Source organism: Leopardus geoffroyi, chromosome A2 (assembly GCF_018350155.1).
Source record: "Leopardus geoffroyi isolate Oge1 chromosome A2, O.geoffroyi_Oge1_pat1.0, whole genome shotgun sequence".
Taxonomy (NCBI): domain Eukaryota; kingdom Metazoa; phylum Chordata; class Mammalia; order Carnivora; family Felidae; genus Leopardus; species Leopardus geoffroyi.
The window spans coordinates 127,827,047-127,849,190 of record NC_059331.1 but is presented as its reverse complement, the minus strand read 5'-3'; the positions used below and the strand labels follow the sequence as shown (position 1 = coordinate 127,849,190).

The 22,144-nt window shown below is 39.8% G+C and overlaps 1 protein-coding gene across 11 annotated transcripts in view; it reads left to right on the top strand.

The window, feature by feature from the left end:
* Positions 1 to 22,144, top strand: part of ELMO1 (engulfment and cell motility 1) — a 734,972-nt gene that overhangs the window by 326,493 nt on the left and 386,335 nt on the right. The window lies entirely within an intron of this gene.

Sequence of the window (22,144 nt, the reverse complement as noted above, 5' to 3'; positions counted from 1 at the left end):
AAAGACTGCTACTTTAGTATGAACAAGGCAATAGTTAGCGTCTTCAGGAGTGAAGACCAGATATGTTTCTGTATCACGTTTTAGCAACTACATTTGCCTTCTAACTGTGCATATACTAGTCATTCTTATTCCTTGGTTACAGCATTTATTTGATGTTTAATGACTCCTTTCTCAGACTGCTTTTTTTTTTTTTAAGAACAATCTCTTAAGTCCTGTTTAAAGTAGTGGAAACGATGATAAGAAACCTTTTCAAAGGCAGCATTGTGTAGACACTGAGTATTCTGTGGCTCAGGGAACCTTGCATTCTTCGTGGGGGATTTTTTTTTTTTTTTTTTTTTTTTTTTTTTACTCTTTAAGAAGCTTGGAGGAGAAGGAGGGAGTGGTGAGGACTAACGTGGTTGTGGCAGCAAGTAAAAGCAATGTCTCCGAGAGATCCCTGACAGGAGAAGGGAAAACTAATAATTTATTCAACACCTACTGTGTGCCAAGGAACTGGGCTAGGCACATTTACATCTGTTTGTGCGTTTCTTCCTCAAGACTAACCTGTGTTGTAAACAGTATTGGCTTTGGTTCACAGATAAGAAACTGAACCATGAAAGTCCAATGGCTTGGCCAATATCTCACGAGTAGTAAATGATACAATCAAAAAATAAGTTTAGGTTTTTGTGCTTCAATCACTTTGCCTTTTGGGAATTTCTAGAAGAGCTTAGTGTTTAGTTAGTTTAATGAAGAATTCACTGAAATACATAGAGTCAATATTGTCCTCATGGAACTTTATAACTTTGTGGACTTGGTGGGGAGGAAAGGCTCAAGCCCCCTGAACAGTTTTCCTGACAACAAGGTAGTCAGTTCTGGGACAGAAGTGAATACAAAGTGCTCTTAGAGGAGGGGGTTATTGGGTGACCTCAGGCTCCAGACTTTGTTCCTCCCAATCAGCAGTCCCTGGAGCGACCATCAGTTTACCTGTGAATCAAGTGGTTGTGCAAGGTGGAGGCTGTAACGAGGGTCCTGCAGTTACCGTGAGGGCTTGCTGTCCCCAGAGGAGTGTGGGTGTATGGGGGTTGGGGGCAGATGGCAATTCAGTCCAGCCCAGTAGGAGTATAGCCACAGACTTGGGAATGCTTCTCAGAAATTGCTTTGTTCTTCCCAGATGGACACTGGAATTTTCATAACTGATCATGTTTTTCTCTTCCTACTAATTGACAGAAAGCTGAGAGTCAACAAGTGGACTAGATTTCCTGGCCTGTGTTATATTTAATTTTACTTGTTTCTTTGATGTGTTCTACAAACACTTAGTTTCCTGTCTTTATTTTCCCTTAGCTTCATTTTCTTACTATTTTTCATTGATTCTTTACTGATTTATATAATATGCATGCTCTTCTTCGTGAGGTAAAGAGGGTATAAATAAGTAAGTTAAATGTTAGCAGTTAAACGTATTGCTGTGGATATCTTTAAGCAGAATACGGTCTCATTTCAACTCGGTTCACCTTTTTTTTTTTTTAATTTTTTTTTTCAACGTTTATTTATTTTTGGGACAGAGAGAGACAGAGCATGAACGGGGGAGGGGCAGAGAAAGAGGGAGACACAGAATCGGAAACAGGCTCCAGGCTCCGAGCCATCAGCCCAGAGCCTGACGCGGGGCTCGAACTCACGGACCGCGAGATCGTGACCTGGCTGAAGTCGGACGCTCAACCGACTGCGCCACCCAGGCGCCCCTCGGTTCACCTTTTAAAGATAACTAAAATATTACAACTTTTAGGGTATTATCAGAAAAGATTGGATGGTTTCCTACTATTTGGAGCATAATACGAAAAAGTATAAAAAGTATTGAGTGATATAATTATAGGGCGATAGAAGTTATAATGGATTTTTCAAATATCACCAATTAGTGGGCAGTGCTATCAGTTTTGTTGGTTGCAACAGCATAAAAAATGAGAGTAGAATAGATCACAGCACTTCACCTGTGTTGTTTGTAAATCCTTGTGTCGTACACACACATATACAAGACGTGTATTGTGCTGGGTTTTTTTTTTTTACCTTGTGTTGTGGTAAACCACAGCCCAAAGTCACGGAATCACAATATCCCTGCCTTTGGTTAATCTGTATTGGCTTGTGTCCCCTGGTGGCTATCCTGTAACCTGTCATCATTGGCAGGAGACCTCAGTGTACTGTAGATGACTAGGATGAGATTCTCAGACTGTAGAACATACTCATTGCAAGGAGAACCTTTTAGAAATGGACATTTTCAGATCCCACCCCTAGAGACTCAGATTGAGCTGGCCTTGGATATGGCCTAGGATTTTGCAGTTTAAGAGCCTCCATGGAATTCAAATGGAAACCCTAGGACCACCTGGGGGGATATAGCTCTGGGGCTGTTTTTTGGTACCAGTACTGTGTGTACCACAGAAGTTATGCACTGAGTTTGACTTAGAAGTGTGTGTGCAGCCAATTCTTGGAATAATTTAAAAATTCATAAAATATTTATGCTTTTGTTCTAATGAAAATTAATGTATACACAGAAAATTCAAACTACTCAGAACAGTGGGAAAATTATTAAAATAAAAAAAAATAATGTTTTATTTATTTTGGAGAGAGAGAGAGAGAGAGAGAGAGAGAGAGAAAGAGAGAGAGAAAGAAAGAGAGGGAGAGGCAGGCAGGCAAAGTACAAGTGGGCAGGGGCCCAGAGAGAGGGAGACACAGAACCCAAGCAGGCTCCAGGCTCTGAGCTGTCAGCACAGAGCCCAACGCTGGGCTTGAACTCGTGAACCGTGAGATCATGACCTGAGCTAAAGTTGGACGCTTAACCAACTGAGCCACCCAGGCACCCTGGGAAAATTGTTATTTTATCAGGCATCTTAGTTGTTTTTTAGAAAATCTCGTGTTGCCTGAGAACATTGTTAATGTTGAGTTTGAAAGGGACCGCCACCTGTGTTTGTCATCCAGTCTGTCTGTCTTCAGGGGGCAGTAGCAGAGATTATTCTTTTATTAAGAGTTTAGGGAATGAGAAGACTCATCTTCCCAATCATCGCTCTTTGTTTGTAAATAGAATGTCATCACTCTTCCTCCTGCAGCTGTTAGTGGGCACAGCTGTGTGTGCATGTGATACAGAACTCACATGTCATGCACAGGGCAGGAGAGACCTTGGATCCTGGGTCACAGGGGCAAACCTGGGCTGCCTTTAGTCTGCTGTTAGGTTAGTGCAAATACTCCTATACATAGAGCCCATTTTCCATTTTAGCCTCATTTTGGTTACTTACAGCCCAGTGAGTTGTTAGGTAATATTTGTATTACCATGGTAACTGGTGACTAATTTTTGAAACTTGTACATGTTCTTCTTAGTTACTGATTTTCCCTTGCATATGAGGTGGTCTCCCCCCCTCTGCCAGAGATAAAATATCACCTGTAATTTGAAAGAAGAAAAATTCTCCAGGCTCGACAAGCTAATGCATTTTGTGACTGATGGACGGTTGCTTGTAATTCTCTTCTAATATCCTCAGGAAGGCACCTCCCCTACTTTTCTCATGTTATCCAAGTGCATTTTTCCAAAATAGTCTCATTTGCTTATTGGGCCATTAACTTTGGTTTTTCAGTGGGAGAGAATATTATGTTGTTGAGCAGTGTTCAGCAAAAGCATAGCATAGAAATCCTTACAGAAAGTTAAGGTTTAGCTACTCACAAGCTCAACTTCTGCCCCAGAAATTTTTATATTTCAGGGTGATGTCCGAATGAAAGAGAGAGAGAGAGAGAGAGAGAGAGAGAGAGAGAGAGAAAGAGAGAGACAGAGGCAGGAAAAAATAAAAAATAAAAAGTGAATTGTGTATCTTTTTTCAGCTTTATTGGGGTATAATTGACAAAATTGTAAGATCTTTAAAGTACATGGTGATTTGACATATGTATACACTGTGTAAGGATTCTCCCCATCTAATTAATTAACACACCTATCACCTCATGTGCTTATTTATTTATTTGGTGGGAACATTTAAGTTCTGTTAGCAAATTCAAGCTATATAACACAGCATTATCGACTGTAGTCATCATATTTTGAATTAGATCTTTAGACCTTGTTCGTCTTATAGCTGAAAGTTTGTGTTGTTTTACCAGCCTCTCCCTATGTTCCCTGTCTCCTATCCAGCCCCGGAAACCACTTCTCCACTCTCTGTTTCTATGAGCTGGACTTAAGTGATACCATGGAGTATCAGTCTTTCTCTGTGTGATTTATCTTACTTAGCATAATGCCCTCAAGGTCCATCCATGTCCTTGCTAATGGCAAGATTTCCTCCTTTCTCATGGCTGAATAATATTCCACTGTGTATATGTCACATATTCTTTTATCCATTCATCCATCGGCAAACGCTAAGGTTGTTTCTACACCATAGCTGTTGTGAATAATGTGACAATGAACATGGAAGTGCAGATATCCCTTTGATAGCCTATTTTCATTTCCTTTGGATAAATATTCAAAAGTGGGGCTGTTAGTTAATATGATAGTTTTATTTCTGAAGAGTTGAGGAACCTCCATGCAGGTTTCCTTATTGGCTGTACCAATTTACATTCCCACCAACAGTGTATGAAGGTTCCGTTTTCTCCACATCCTGGCCAACACTTGTTTATTTATTTAATGATAGCCATTCTAACTGGTGTGAAGTGATATCTCATTGTGGTTTTGATTTGCATTTCCCTGATAATGAATGATGTTGAGTACCTTTTCATGTACTTATTGGCCATCTGTGTGTCTTTGGGAAAATGTTCATTCAGTTTCTCTGCCCATTTTTAAGTGGGATTGTTTGTTTGTTTGTTTGTTTTTGCCATTGAGTTGTGTGAGTTCTTTATATATTTTGGGTATTAACCCCTTAACAGATGCAGGATTTGCAATTATTTTATCCCTTTCCATGGGTGGCCTTTTCATTTTGTTGACGGTTTCCTTTACTATGAAGAAGATTTTTAGTTAGACATATTCTACTTGTTTATTTTTGTGAATTGTGTGTTTAAGTATTCTGGTGGAATTTGTCTTCCAAAAAATTTTTATATAGAGAGACTGCTAATAAGCATTCTAGCTCATTATCCTCATTTCGGTCTGATGATGTGTGTATTATTGTCTCCATTTTACAATGAGAAAGGTGAGACCGAGAGAGAGGTTAAGCAACAGGTTGTATAGGTCATGCAGATGGGCAGTGGTTAAGCTGAGTCTTGGACCTGGGTGGGTCTTTCTTCAAAGCTTTCTAGGCCATCTCCTGGAAACATTCTGTCCCCACTGCCCAGGCCCCAATTTGTTTATGATTCTTTTCTGTGGACCCCAGACCACTGATCCTGATGGTAATTGCCTCACGAAAATACATACAGGAAGTTACAGCCAGTTTCTTGTGAGCATTTGTTGCCAGCTTCAGTCTGTGGCTTCCTTATTCCCTAAAAGGATAACTTGGAGGAAGTTGTAACAAGTAGTGTTCCACTCCCTAGAAATTAGCAAAGTACAGCTGACCCTTGAACAACAGGGGTTTGACCTACCCTGGTTCAGTTATACATAGATTTTTTTCAATAAATAGAGTACAGTACTGTAAACGTATTTTCCTTATGATTTTCTTAATACCATTTTCTTTTCCCTAGCTTACTTCCTTGTAAGAACACAGTATATAATACATATAACATACACAATATGTGTTTCTCAGCTGTTTATGTTGTTGGCAAGGCTTCCAGTCAACAGTGAGCCATTGATAGTACAGTTTTGAGGGAGTCAAAAGTTATATGTGGATTTTTGACTGAGTTGGACGTCAGTGCCTCTGACTCCTATGCTGTTCACAGGTCAACTGTACATTTTCATTTGGATTGTATGGATTATATAATTGTGCAAGGTAGTATGATTGTACTAATACCGTTCTTTTTAGGAAAGTTGCTTTGTCATCCTTAAACCTAAGCATTAAGAGAGAACAGGGCATAGTGAAGGATGCCTTTGGTAGACTGTATGTTCCACTGTTAACCCCCTACTAAGACCTGTTTCAGAATGTCTGAAGTATAGTGATATACTTTGGTAGGATCTTATTTAGATTAATTCTTATTTTGTAGGAAGAGAGATGGCCAAGCCTCATCTGGGCTCTCTTAGCCACGCTGGCTGCAGCAACCTTTGGGAAGGAAATGGGGTCATTTGTGGGGCATCCCTTTTTATGCCATTCTCACTTCCCAGATGCTCTTGGTTCTCAAAGGCCTTGATCCTCCCAGAACCTGGGTAGATAAGGATTGTGTCCGTGGGACTTGTATATTCTACCCGGTCAGGAGATCACTCAATTAACCATGTGGAATTCACTTCAACTGTCATGCTTTGAGTACTGGGCTCCACAAAGGGCCTAGTGAGAAGAATATGTTCCATTCTCTGCATTCGTGATCTCACTGTCTAGTGGGGGGACATAGTCTTGAAATGGGCACAGGTTTTAAGGAAGGAGAGGAAAGAACCAAATAATTATAGGAGGGAGGAGGTCACCAAATGGGTCTTTGAGCAGGCTAACTATGTCTGATCTGAATTTGGGAAATATATTCATTTAAAGACCACACTCTTTTTGTGAGTTTTAGCATCCTGGCAGGCCAGTTCGGGAGTGCTCTGGTGGGGGGAACAACTACCATGAACATTTATTGGATGCTTGCTCTGTGGCAAGCTGTCTGCTAAGCGCTTTGCATGGACTGTTTGTCTTATTAAATCTTCATGGAAAGCCTGTGAACCGGGTTTTACTGTTACATGTTCCATTTTACAGAGGGCACCGCTGAGGGTCAGGGGTGTAAGGAAGTAGGCTGGGATTGGACCCAGGAAGTCTGACTCGAGAGCCAGTGTCCCACACTCTTGGGCTGTGCTGTGAGGCAGGCATTTCGGCACGCCTCATCATGCCGTACCAGAAATGGGGGACATACCAGTTCTGGTGCTGGAGATGAAAATAGATTCTTTCATCATCTTCTTTTGCCTCCCTAGTTTCCTCTGCTGAAAGTCCTCATTCTACCAGCTCTTGACCTCCTGAAAGCCCTTGACTCAACATACATCCTTGACCCAATAACCCAATTTGATCAGCATTGTTGGGCCAAGTAGGTTGCTTTAAAACTTCTGAAGAGGTACACACATCACCAGTAGAGCCTCTTTTCCATTTGGAGCAAAGCTAGTGAGTCCAGGGGAACTGGCTTCACCTCTGTATGGGAGGGTCAGCTTTGTGCAGAGACGGTGGATGACACCTCTGAACTGGGTCGGCTAACACAGGGGTACGTGTCTACGTTGGTCGCTACAGAAAATGAGAGCAGGAGCGTCCTGTGGCTGGCTCAAGATCGCTGTAATCAAAACAGTTCAAATTTGTGCATATGCCTTGGGTAATTTTTATTTCAAGCGTGCCCTTTTTTGTACGGTGGATGTAGGCTGTCTAATAAAGAGAGAGCAGGGGCATTTTTGTTAACCACATCTTTCTCTGTTTTGGGTTGGTGTCCTGAAGCACAAGACATCTCATGTCAACCTGGCTCATCTTCTAAAAGTGGCTAAAATCTTGTGGGGTTGGAGGTATTTCTGAGAAAAGATTGGGGAACTTTCTTCTATTTTAGGTATAATGTGAAAGTGCAAGACTTTTTGGATGATAAGATTCTAGGACAATAGAATTAATAGTAGGGGTTTTCAAACTGTAGATCATCCCTCATTAGTGGGAGTTACATCATTTTAGTCAATTGAAAGAGCTTTAAGAATGGACTGTAGTAGAGAACAAAAATAAGAGTCTGTTGCATGTGTTGTTTTGCTTCTCATACATTCATAAAATACATGTGTAGTCTTAGTTTTGCCTTGGCTTGGGGGCAGAAGTGTTGGAGAGTCACTGAAGATCATTACAAGGGAGGGTTCGCTAGGGAGAATAAATACAAGGCTGTATGTGAAATAGTTTAAGGAAGCCTCGCGATTGGAGTGTGTTCTTCCCTGAAGAAAGTGTCACGTGTCCACAGACAACCACCAACACTGCCACCAAACAATATATAAAGCAAACTGAGGCATGTCTTTTCCTGGGGAGCTGTCCTGCCCCTGGTTCCTGGGCAGGAACCAGACGACAGCTCTATGGCCTGGTGCCCTGTGTCCTTTCCCTATTGTCACAGAGCCAACGGCACCACGAGCTGACACATTATCCTAGCTGGGTCCCCCATACTCTCTTCTGGGAATCTGAAATTCAGGGGTGAGTTGGGTGGTGGTGTTTGCCGGAACGGGCAGTCATATGGAATCACATCTGATGGCAGATAAATCATCCCGCAAGCCAAATAGTTGGTAGAGCAAGCTGTAAGCGCACAGAGTAAAACCAGCCTGCAGGAAGGATTGAGGTAAGTGGGAATGAAGGCCCCCCGAGGGAGTCAGCAGCGGTGGAGAGGGAGAAGCTCCCATCCTGATTTCCCTCTCTGCTTTCTGTGTCCTGTCTTTGCACCCCTGAGAGAGGACCTGCCGGGGCTTTTCAGTCCCACCCCTTTACTTAAACCACTTTATGTTGGTCTTGGTTACTCTTGATCAAAGAACTTTCACGGGCATAGGCATTTTAATTTGAGCAAACCAGAGCCCAGGAATGTTGTAAATTTCCTGACCCAGCCACATTCCCTTTTCTGCCGCCTACGGTACAAGATTCTGGATTTGTTCAACAGAAGCCACTGTCGCCACCTCTGCAAGCTGCCCTCTGCCAGGTGTGACCGGCACGGGCCCCCACCTGCAGACCTGAGCCAGTGCCCCAGGACCGGCTCTCAGCAGGCAGGAATGCAAAGAAAAATGTTCCTGCTTTTCACCTTGCCCTGTCTGCTCAACTCTCCTGGGGTTCCTGACTCTAAGCATTTCTTCTGTGCTGCCCCTTTGCTCTCTCCTGTGCCTTTCTCACAACCTGCTGCCAGCTGTGGCCTTGTTAAAGACTCTGCGTTCACATGTGCCTTGCTGCTGAGTTCTCCCTTTTTTTAACCTGTGATTGAACCTGACTTTTATTATGGACGCTCCTTGCCCTGATGGCTGCTGGAATGCCTGTCACCAGCTTTTGGAAAGCACTGGACTCTCCTAGATAGGCTACTTGTACTGGATCTGCCAGCTTATAACCCAGGGCTGTCAAGCAGAAACAGCCATGCCAGGAGGAAAAAAACAAAACAAAACTATGCATGCGTATGTTCGATAAAAGAAACTTGTATGGACTTCCCGGATGTGCCAGGCAATGTGTTGAGCCCAAGGTCGTTCCAACCTTCGTGATTCTCAAAGTCCAGGAGGGAAGAAAGACAAATAAATATTTAGTCCAAATTAGCCAGTTATAATTGTTAAGTGTCACAAAGGACAAACGTAAGCATCCAGACCTAATTTAGCCTGGAGCAGGTGACATTTAAGCAGATATCTAAGACAAAGGTGCAGGGGGAGGCCCTTGAAATGGGCAAAATGTGGCTAGAGAGTTTTGCATAAGCCTCAATTCTCAAGGCCTTGTAAGGCCGTATTAAGGATGTTAAATTTTATTCTAAGGGCATTGGGGAGCCTTATGGTTCTAAGCTAAACCATAAATGACTACAGACTTCCCTGTGATTAGTCTGAATGTATCATACTGGAAGAGTGGTCAGCCTATGCTAGAAATGATCAGAAAACCATTTACCATGGAGAGGAAGGAAATGCAAGGGTATTTTGAAATAGATCTAGAGACTGACATCAAATGCTGGGTAGCTCTCTTGATTCCAAGGAGAAAATGGGACCAGATAAAAATCTTCTTGAAATGTCTGCCTTCAAAAAGCTTGCCACGGGGCGTCTGGGTGGCTCAGTCGGTTAAGTATCTGACTCTTGATTTTGGCCCAAGTCACGATCTTATGGTTCGTGGGTTTGAGCCCTGCATCAGGCTCTGTGCTGACAGTGTGGAGCCTGCTAGGGATTCTCTCCCCCCCCCCCCCACTTCTGATCCCCACTTGTGCTCTCTCTATCTCTCTCAAAATAAATAATAACTAAACTAAAAAAAAAAAAAAGCTTGCTTTGTATTAACCTCCTTGATATCTTGGCTAAGGTTAATAATAACATATTGCAGTTAAATTGAACTGTTCTCTTTATTTATTTCCACAGTGCTGTCTTCTTGATAAATTTGTTGATTTGCACAGCCAGATAAAATGTTAATATAATTATCTGACTAACATACTCAATTTTAACATCCCTTTTGGGTACTCCTAATATAGAACATAAAACATTTTCTAACTTATATTCATAGGAAAATAAGTAGAAAAAAATCTTAATATTTCCTGTAGATTGGGGCATAGGAGTGAAAGAGGGAGAAATCTATTTGCTCAGATTTGACATTTAAGCATGTGATGGGATGAAAAAGATAAGTCCCTGATTTCATAGAGTTTTCAGTCTAGAGATAAACTAGATAGACACCAATTGATGATGGATGGGGGTCATGTTTGAAAAGATTATTGGGAATATGATTGTTGAATCAGTTAGGTTTATAATTTGATCCTCTGTGGACCTATGTGATTCAGTGCACATTTAAAAAATCTGTTAAGTAGAATCTGAACTCTTATGCTTTATTTTGTAAATATCTGACTCATACACCATAAAATCTGCCCAGTTACTATATATACTGCAATGGTTTTAGTGTATTTATAATATAATATGTAGTGTTTTACTTTTTAGATAGTAAGTCTGTGTCATGTCCACCTGGGGTACTTTCATTTTCCAAAACAGGAGCTCTCAGATTTAAATGCAGATCACGTGTCAAATCTAGAGGTTTAGATTCAGTAGATGAGGGCTGGGGTTCGAGCATTTTTAACAAGGCTGTTGGTCATGATTGCACACTACCACTAGAAGTGTGAGCAGGTTCTGGATCTTTCCCCTTATTCCTGCGTATGATGAAAACCCACATTATGAAATCTTATTGGCCTGTAGGCCTGGGTGCTCCCTGAACTGGAGGCATCATTTTACTGTTGCTGAGAGAGCATGAGGTCCAATTTCTTACTTATTTAACCTGGCCATCAAGGCGTGTCACAGTCTCGCCCCAGGCAACATTTTCAATGTTGCTTGTCTATCTTGTTTTCTCAACTTCAGAGAAACTGCCTGAATAAACTCTAAATAAACCTTGCTTCTGGAATTCAGTCCTGTTCTTCCTCCCGCCCCTTCCTCCTATTACCGTGTTTCAGGTACAGGACTAGGTGCTTTGGATAAAGACACAAAATAACACACTCCTTGCTTCTGGGGAGATGAATCTTCGCAACAAACACACACTGGAAGCAGTCTTATTAAAATAACTGCCATTTCAGGACAGCTGACCTCTTCTCCCTACCAATCCTAAATTGTTTGAGCTGGAAGAAACCTTGGCTATTTGCCTGAAAGAATCTTAACCCCAATTCTGGAGATTAGTTTCTTAATTCAGTCTTCTTTGTAAATTTCTTCCCATCTTTACTGCTTTCAGAATCATTGTTTCTTTAGTTATTGTCTGGTAGTTTCATTTGTAGAGAATCAGAACCTGCATCTCTTTGCTGTTGCCTTGAAATGATGTTTAACTATTTGTGTGCTAATTTGTATTTTCTTCTCCATGGGATTCGAAACACCTTGCAATCAAAAACTGTGTTCCACCTCTAGACCCCTCTTACCAGTGTCTCACCTGGTTTCTTGAACAAAAAAGAAATAGGTGTTTGAGGACTGTTTGTTGATTTAATGTGATGCAGTTTTCTCTGTAAGATAGAAAGTACAATTAGTCTCTTAATAAATATGTATGATGTTGGTTAATTCAATTAACAGAATAGGCACATACGCTTTCAGATTATTCACCATGGAGGAATTGTAGAGTGAATAAATGAATCTTAATGCTTCTCTAAGAGTCTTAAATCAATGTTAAAAAGTTGAGGTTGGCTTTGGTCCCCCACAGCTTATTAATTATCTCTCTAAAATAAGTACACTATATATATTCACACACACACACACACACACACACACATCTGAATTTGATATTCACACATTGCTGAATATCAATTAAAATTTTTAAGGGTTCATGAAGTCTCATAATAATTAAATCAGTTCTATGGATCGAAGTACTCCCTATTTGGAATAAATGACCTATTCCTTAGAACATGGTCAGCTTTAGGAATTTATCTCTAGTTCACTGCAATTGCCATGGGGAGGGAAAAATAAGAGCCCCCTGTACCTTACAGTATACAAATAAATCATTAATATGCAGATAATCAGACAGTAATATAATTTTAGTCAGCATTATCATTTTTATTTTCATTATAGCAAATTACAACCTCTAAGAATCAAACTATACTTATGAAAGATAATTTACCCCAAATTATGTGATTGTTCAATTCTGAGAAAGTGTATTTTACTTTATTTCACCCTGGGGATCTATTAATATTCATGTGGCTCACCTATCATAAGTTCTTCACTTTAGTCAATTGACTCTAAGGAAGCAGTAGTCACAGGAGAGCAGAGAGAATTCTAGGCTTAAATAAATGAATGCTTCAGACTTCCCGTGAAGGAAAATATGGGCCATGGCTTAGAAACCTTGTTGGCATTCTCTACCCCACCCCCACACACTCTTTTTCATTACATGAAGGAGACGTTTATGATAGTCACACTCCGCTGTGGTGACCCATTTTCCAATAACCAGTGAACAACTGAATGCAGCTGTTTGCAGTTGGCTTTGCATGTACATATGGTGAAAACATGTCACCAAGAACAGAGGTTGGAGCCAGCATTTTGACCAAAACAGAAAACGCTTTGAAATAATGTCATTTTGTGTTGGCTTGTGTCTTGGTCCTTTTAGGCTGTTATAAGAAAATACCCTAGACTGAGTGAGTGACTTATAAACCATAAAATTTTATTTCTCACAATTCTGGAAACAACAAGTCCAAGACGGAGGTGCTGGCAGATTTGGTGTCTGGAGAGGGCCTGCTTCTTGGTTCAGAGGTGGTCATCTTTTCACTGTGCCCTCAACATAGCAGAAGGGAGAAAAGCTCCAGAGGGTCTCTTTTTATAAGGGCACTAATCCCATTCGTAAGGGCTTTACCCTCATGACATAATCACCTCCTAAAGGCCTCACCTTCTAATATCATCATATTGGGCATTAGGATTTAACAAACAAATTTGGGAGACACGAGCATTCACTCTGTAGTAGTATCTTGCCACATGTGAACCAACACTTTTTTATAATTACTCCCCAGACCTTACATTTTGAATTTCTCCAAGTCAGGAACCAAAAGATTATTAATATTATTAACACTTACTTTAGGTGGCGCATGGGTGGCTCAGTCGGTTAAGCATCCAACTCTCGATCTTGGCTCAGGTCAGGGTCTCATGGTTCGTGAGTTCTGAGCCATGCATCAGGCTCTGTGCTGACAGTGCAGAGCCCCCTGGATTCTCTCTCTCTTCCTCTTTCTCTGTGCCCTTCCCCCATTCACGCTCTTTCTCTCTCTCTCTCAAATATACAGACTTAAAAAAAATTCTACTAAAGAACATACTAGATTTTTCCCAGTTCAGCAGATGAAGACAGAAGGCCGGGGTTGAGCTATGGGCAAGATGATGGCCCTATGGCACACCTGGGTGTTTGATTCCTGTGATGTTATTTAGGATGAAATGGTAGGTACTGCTTGGCTTCCCTCAGCCCTTTCTCAACCCATCAAGCTCAACTTACTAAAATTGGAATACACACACAATCACACACACCCACACATGTGTACGTACTCCTCAGACTGTCCGGACCCTCCTCACGAGCTATGCAGCCCTGGGATTGGGCTTTGGCCAGCCACTGCCTGTTCTGGGAATGTCATCTCACCTCTATCCTGGTATTTTGTTCTCAGTGACTCAAACTAAATTGGCAGTAGACTTTCTGAAGTTTTCTGTAAAAACATTTTTTTGGGTGGTTTTAGAATTTCCTAATTAGAGTTTGGGAATTGGATGGGAGCTATCATTTTAAATCATTTGGTGCTTTTCCTCTAGGGAAGAGTTGGAAGAATATATACTTATTTCAGGATGAAGAAAAAAAAAAAGCCAGTCTAAGTTGAGTCACATAAATGAGAGGGCGCAGGAGAGAGGAGGTACTGACTGCCATCAGAATTACTCAGATGTCAGTGGTTTTATGACATGTTATTTAATGTTTACCACTGACTGTTGGATAGAGGCTATCATGGTGATTACACAGGCAGCTAACTTTTTTTTGCTTAGGCTCCCTAGCTTGGGTTTGGTAAGATAGGACTGCTTCTAGAATTGCAAGCAAAGATAAATGCCAGAGGTCATGATAATTCCATGTTCTCTAGTTCAGTTATTAAACCAATGAATAGGTTGACTCAAGTACTCAAACATTTAACTGTGTCATGCTCAGATACAGAATGAGTGACACACTCTGAAGGCAGGCACTTGTTTACCAAGAATGGCTCTAGGAACACTAGAATACTCCTAAACAAAACTAACAATAGTAAAAAACAAAACCAGTTATCAGTGGAGGAAAACAGTTCTGAGAAAGGCTCTGTGATTCTTACAATGTGTTCCAAAGCCAGCAACTTAACTGCAGATTTCCTAAGCACAATCTCATTCATGGTTTTTTTTTTTTTTCTTTCAGAAATGAGGTTATTTTTGTCTAGCTATTAGACTACATTTTCTCAAAGTTTTAGGCTGGAAACAATATAGACATCATGTGTTTGTGTCAAAGGATAAAAGATTCATGAAACAGGGGTGCCTGGGTGGCTCAGCTGGTTAAGTGTTTGATTCTTGATCTTTGCTCCAGTCTTGATCACAAGGTCATGAATTCAAGCCCTGCATCAGGCACTGCACTGGGTATGAAGCCTACTTAGGGAAAAAAAAAAAAAAAAGGTTAATGTAACAATAGTCACTTATACTATTTGGAAAGCCTTTAAAAAAATTTATTTTTAATGTTTATTTTTGAGAGAGACACACACACTCAGAGTATGAGTCGGGGAGGAGCAGAGAGAGGAGACACAGAATCTGAAGCAGGCTATCAGCATAGAGCCCAATGCAGGACTCGAACTCCCAAACCGTGAGATCATGACCTGAGCTGAAGTTGGATGCTTAACTGACTGAGCCACCCAGGCACTCCCGGAAAACCTTTTTTTTTGTTGTTATTTTTAGTATGTTATTTTCTGTATTATTTTATATTTTTAAAATGTTTGGGAAGACCTATCAGGATGAATTCATGACTATTAATGGTTGTGATCCACAGTTTGAAAAACATTTTATTACAAGGTCCCAGACACAGATTTCCTCATCTTTTAATCTCAATGTCTAGAACAGTGCTCAGTAGATATTTGTTTCATGAAAAATGACTACCCACTAGAACAGTAAGTCAGTGACCCAAGGACAGACTTAAGGGGTAGGCACGAAACAAAGATCAAAAGAAAAAAGAGAAATAAAAAAAAAAGGGAAGAAAGTTTGGTAGACAGACTGGAGAGAGCAAAGAGATTTTAATCTCCACCTGTTTGCAGTTGTTTTCTGGATGTGACACTGGGTGACATAAGGGTTCTAGATTGCCCACTCTTTCCACTGTGATCAGAGTTAAGTTACGGTAATAATTATTGCGTGACCTTTTTTTTTTTTTTATCTCCATTGTTCCAGCTGTCTATTGTTGCTTCAAAAAACACCCGAAACATAGTAACATAAAACAAAAACCCATTATCAGTGGAAATGATTAGTTATACTCATTGATAATCTGGGTCGGAGATTTGAACATGGCAAAGCAAGGTTGATGGCTTATAATTCATTGTTTGGAGTCTCATTTGGAAGGACACAAATATTTGGGAGATGGAATCATTTGGAAGCTTCTTCACTGGTCTGTTTGGCTTCTGGATTGGAATGACTCAAAGGGTGGGCACCCATCAGCTGGGACCATAAACTTAAGTGCCTACATGTGGCCTTTGCATGTGGCTTGGGCTTCCTTGCAGCATGTAGCAGTGTTCTGAGAAGCTCCCTGCGATGGTACTTCCTAAGAGCCGGTGTTTCAAGAGAGCCAAGCAGGAGCTGCATGGCTTTTTATGACCTAGCCTTAGAAGTTCTCTGGAATCTTCTGCTATACTCTTTTGCTTGAAGCAGTCATAAGCCTGCCCACAATCAAGGGCAGAGGACAAGGGACCACCCTCTCTATAGAAGGAGTGGCAGAGAACTCTGGGGCTTTTTCATGAAACCACCGTATGCAACATCTCTTTAGCTTTCTCTTTCAAGGAAGAGCTGTGAGACAGGTTTCCTACTTTCCAGAGATTATCCAAAGATTAAAATGTGTTTTTTACTTTTGCTAGATTTCAACTGCTTAAGCTAAGAGGAAGAAGAAAATATAAAGGTAGAAAAGTAGAAAAAAGTTTACATCATTAAAACATACAGTAGCAATGAGACAGTTTCCACTTGGATAAAGGATACAAGAGGCGGAAAAGATCTGTTGCTTCTCTTTTTTTGAGGGGACAGTGATTGTATAAATTGAGAAAGTGTTCACAGGAAAATAGAGGGAATTTATTAGGCACTTTGATATTTACTCCTTCTTCTTCTTCTGAGTATAATTTTGGGGGAAATTGGTTCACTTCCTTTACCACACCTAAAGTTTCAAGTCCAAAACAAAAGTGAGCATTTTGTTACATCAACTGCACTTGTAAACCAGTAAGTAACCACTCTTCATTTTTCAAAGACGATCATGAAGTTGGTGCTGTAGCTACAGAGAAAGATCTGAAAGAGACCTGGTGGGTTAATTGCAGTGCTGTCGAATCTCTGGTACTGATAGAGGTCAAGTTAACCTTGGCTATCAAGCACACTTGTCATTTCTCACTCCTGTGGGTGGGGGGGAAACCCCAGCCAAAACATAAGTTTAAAAATGATTCATTATGACCTTATTTAAGATTTTGCATTTCATTAAGAGATGACTAGGAAGGGATAGCTTCCTCTTACATTATGGTTTTTAAAAATGTATTTCTTCCCTTTTGCCATTCTTTCTTTGCTCCCTGACTTTTATTTTTCCCTCCTGTGATCCTGTCTCTTCCTGCTGATTTTTCCTTTCTGTCTCTCTGTGACTTCATTTTTCTTTCACTCTATCTTTCCTCACTATCATCTTTAGGTTATTAGCCATCTTTTAAAAAAATGTCTCTTCCCGGGCTCTGTTCATCTACTTTTCTTTCTTTTCCCCTGTGTTCAGATGCCTTATCTCTTGTAACTTCAGACTTGCAAGCACTGTAGGTTTAGGTTTTTAGATATAAAAAAAAAATAATGAGGTACCACTTTACTAATTTAGTGTAACTTATATAAAAGTCTTTCCTCAGTATTTGCTGCTCCTAAGCAAGCCGATATGAAGTAATCAAATTTCATTTACAAAATTTACACAAATAAGGTAAGCACGTTGGAGACATATTAAAAAAAGAAGAGTCAAAATTGTTTAAATGATCACAATCCTGTTACTTAGAGAAAACTAACATTTCAGGATACATATTTGAGTTTGGATACATATTTGTTCTTGCAAAATGAGATCATAGCATACACATTTTTTCATAACTTGCATTTTTTTTTTTAATTTGAGAGGCACACAGCGCTAGTTAGGGGAGAGGGGCAGAAGGAGAGAGAATCTTAAGCAGGCTCCACGCACAGTATGGAGCCTGATGCAGGGCTCGATCTCACATTGAGATAACCACCTGAGCCGAAATCAAGAATCCATCACTCAACTGACTGAGCTACCCGGGTGCCCCAGCATAATTTACATTTTAATGTAATACATACTGGACATCTTAACATGTTAGTTAATATACTCTGCCTATTTCATTGTGTACTGAAGAATAAAAGGCTTAATACTAGCAAGACAATATGTAAGTTACCTAGCTGTGGTCATCCCTCAGTGAGTCATATTTTCTATTTATTTGTCAAACTTTCTTCATGGCTGAAAGTATTCAACTCAGTTTTAAAATCAGTTCTTTTTGTTTGGACTTTTTACTTGCCTTTTTTCTCTTCTGTTCTATTTTTTCTTTTGTTTTTAATGTTTTACTAATCTTAGAGAGAGACAGAGCACAAGCAGGGGAGGGGCAGAGAGAGAGAGGGAGACACAGAATCTGAAGCAGGGTCCAGGCTCTGAGCTGTCCACACAGAGCCCGACATGGGGCTTGAACTCACGAACCGTGAGATCATCACCTGAGCCAAAGTCGGATGCTTCACCGACTGAGCCACACAGATGCCCCTCTCTCTTTTGGTTTTTTAAAACAATACAATAACATCCATTCTTTAAACTGAGGCTTTTTGTGATTTTTTTCACTGTTTCCTGAGAAAAATAGAAGTTTAATGATGAGTCAAAGAAACGGGGTCATCCTGGCTTATACAGTCACCATTTGTTAAGGACCCCCTAGGCACCAGGCACTTTAATGGATGATTTCATTTAAGCATTTAGGGCTCACAGAAGCCTTAGGGGTTTTGGAGTTTTAGATTGCAGAGCTTCTGGCGGTGAATTTTGGAATTGAAATGAAGATCTTCTGTATTATTATGAAGAAAGTTCCATTTCAGGGGTTTTCAGAGGTGGTTCAGGAATTGCAGATGTATTTAGTTTATACAGCCTTTTAAAATATTATTTTGAGTTCTTTAAACATAAGTAAAAGAATCAACAGAAACTGTAATAAGAGCTTCATCATTATTAAGGTGCCAGGTTAAGTTGACTTTAAACAGACATCAATATGAAGCATTTCATTTCCTCCATCCCTGTGCATATATTTACACTGCTTATAAATGTGTCATTGACTGGGAAGATTGTACTGTTTTATTTTAAATCAGGCACGAACCCATCCATTCAAGCAAAATCATTAAGCAGGTTTGCTGCTGTACCTGTGTGCTGGCCCACATAGATCAGGGGTGGTTCAGATATATTGGCTTAGGAGCATGGCTGGTGTCCAGTAACAGGTGAAAATCTAATTTGATTCCTTTCTGTGAGCTTTGGATTTTTTTTGTTGTTGTTCTGAATTTGAATATTTATCAGGAATGAGAGTTGAGATTAGATGTTAGTTATATAGATTGGAAAGAAAAGGTGTCCCATTGTACCTTTTCCAAGAATCCTTAGATTTCGAGTTAGGCTCTCAAAAACATTTACCACTGACAGGTACATACGTGTGTGTGTGTGTGTGTGTGTGTGGTTGGCAGCATCCAAGGTGGCACCCAAGATACCCACCCCCTAGTGTTGCATGCCCAGTATAATTCTCTCTCTTTGAATATGGTCTGGATCCGTGGAGATGATGGGATGTCACTTCTGTGATTATCTCATACTGTATGTTCCAAGGCATTTGCATATGCAGTTAAGGTCCTTAATCACTTGACTTTGGGTTAATCAAAAGGGCGATTATCTTTGTGGACCTGACCTCATTAGAGGGGACCTTTAAGAGAAGCTAAAGCATTATAGAGATGCTCTCCTATTGTCCCTGAGAAGGAGAAAATTGTCATGTTATGGAAAAGGCTCCAGGATAAGGATGGGAGGAGAGCAACCCCTTGGAGTTGAGCATGGTTCCTTGTCAATAGCTAGCTTAAAAATGGAGGGAAGAGGGATCTTAGTCATACACAAGGAAACAAATTCATCAACAATTGGAATGAACTTGACAGAGGCCTCTGAATTCCAAATTAGGATTCAGCCAACCAGCATCTTGATTTCAGCCCTGAAAAACCCAAGTAAAGGACCTAGCTAAAACGTTCTAGATTCCTGACCCATAGAAACTGTGACATTACACATTGTGTTGTCTTAAGCTTGTAAGGTTGTGATAATTTGTTATACAGCAGTAGAAAACTTGTACACAGTGGAAATGCATCCAGATTTTCTCCACAGTGAGTAAGATAATAAAACACAAAGTAAATCGAATGTGGAAGCTTGTTATATTATTGTGATTATCATCCACAATACCAGATATTGAATTTTTATGTTACTATAAAAGCTTCCTTAATTCCTACTGATGACCTTGATAAAATACACATTTACAAACTTGAGCTCATAAAACATGTTAATATTAATACACTGCCTCTTTGTCTAGTTTAGGTTCTGAGGCATCATCTGAGGGATTTTTTTTTTTTATCCCCTTTCTAGAACAAAAGCATTTCATTATTTGAAAACCACTGGCTTGACTAATAGGCACTTTTTAAAAAGACTGCATTTTGGTTGTTTTAAGAATGTAACTGTTGGCAGGGAAAAGAAGAACAAGATTGTGCAAGGCTAATTTATAGTCAGCACATTGTTTTTAAATATATGTTTATATCTTTAATTATTCCCTCATTATAGAGTAATGCATAGATGTAAGAAATCCAGCCACTGCTTTTGACTTAGACCGATGAATTTTAGACTAATGATATTATTGTCAAGCAGAAATCATTTAAATAGTAATTTAAAACTTTTTAATCATGCCATATTTCAAACATATCAAAAAAGCACAGGAAATGATATAACTGACACCCATATACTCAATCATCTAGATGTTAATAGATATTAACATTTTGCCTATTGCTTCAGATTATCTTAAAAAAAAAAAAAAAGGTAGTCTGGCTTAAGCCCTACTCTGTCATTCTTCCTGTTTCTCTTTCTATTCCTCTCTCCCCAGAGGTAAGTACTAGCCTGAAATTGATGTACATTATCCTTATGAATGTTTTATAGGTTTTCTACATATTTATGTTTTCGTGAATAATATAGAGAATTGTTTAGCATTTTAAAATTGAAGTTACTGCTATCATACTGTAGGTAATATTTTCCAATTTAAGTTTCTCATCCAAAGTTATAGTTTTGAGATGAATTATGCATAATACCCCATGGCATGAATAAAACCCAGCTGATAAGCAGTTGTTTCCCCAATTTTGGTATCACAAATAGTACTGTAATGAATATTCTTGTACATGTATTCATGTGCCCTCACTTGAAAGTTTCTCCACTACAGAATGTAGAAAGCCTTTGGGTTGTAGGGTGTGCCCCGATTCAGCCTTACCAGAAATTGCCCAACGACCTTCAGCCGGCCTAGTGCCACCCATAACGTAGAGTTCGTATTCCCGCCTTCCTAACCAGCGCTTGCTGTCACAGTCTTTTTAGCCAAGTGGATGGGGATGCTGGGCGGCTTCTTGTGGTTTTAATTACTATTTCCCTAACTGCTGAGGCTGAGCATATTTCCTATGTTTATTATCTCTTCAGATTTCCCTTTTACAAACTGCCTGTCCAGTCTTTGTCCAGCAGTGGGAGCAAAGTGTTGTACTCTCATTGACTAACAGGAGTTCTTTATCGGAAGTGGACACAAGTTCTTTTTTCTATAGCTCCGCTTAGTCCATAGCTTTTTGTTAACTTTCCTGTGGTGTCTATTTTTAAAAATAAGTTAAAAATTCATTTTAAGATGATTAAATTGATCTCCTCCCCCCCACCTTTAATATCTGGGCTTCCCATGTCTTGTTTAAAAGCACTTTCTCTAGCCATATGTCATAAAGGTATTCTTTTCTGTTTTCTTTCGAAAGCTATGAAGTCTTGATTTTTATATAGGTAATTAATCAATTTTGAAAGTATGTATGTGTGTGTGTGTGTGTGTGTGTGTGTGTGTGTGTGTGCGCGCGCACGCGCGCACGCACATGCATTAGGCAGGGCTCTAATTTTATCTTTTTTGTCCTAGCACCATTTGTTGACTAATTCATTGCCCTTCTTCCCATCCCCATGATTCTGCTTCTGATCGTCGCTTCTGTTGTGAGTCAAGTTTTCTCGAGTATAGGTATCTTTGTGGCTTTTTGGTTCTTTACCACACACCTTCGATCACTTACAACTTGGTAACAAAACTTGATGCCAGGAGAATGAACCTGTCTTCTTTTTCTTTATCAAAATTATCCTTCCCAGTCCATACTGTGCCATTTATATGTGTTTTAGCATCAGCTTGTCAAATCCTGTTAGGATTTTAATTAGCATTGAACTAATTTATGTATTAATTTTGGGGAAAATTGCTTTATGGTATTTTTCTATTTCATCCATGAAAACGATTTATCTTCATTTATTAATTTATTAGAATGTTCTTTGACATTTTCCAATGAAAGTCTTGTAAATTTTTTTTTCAATTAAATTTAGTAGACATTTAGTGTACGTTTAGTAAAATGTATGCCTAAGACCTCATGTATCCATCATAAGTTATATCTGTGTTTATGCACTTTCATTGTTTATAGCTATTTATGTATTATATATTGGGCATTTGCTGTTTACAAGTCATTCTG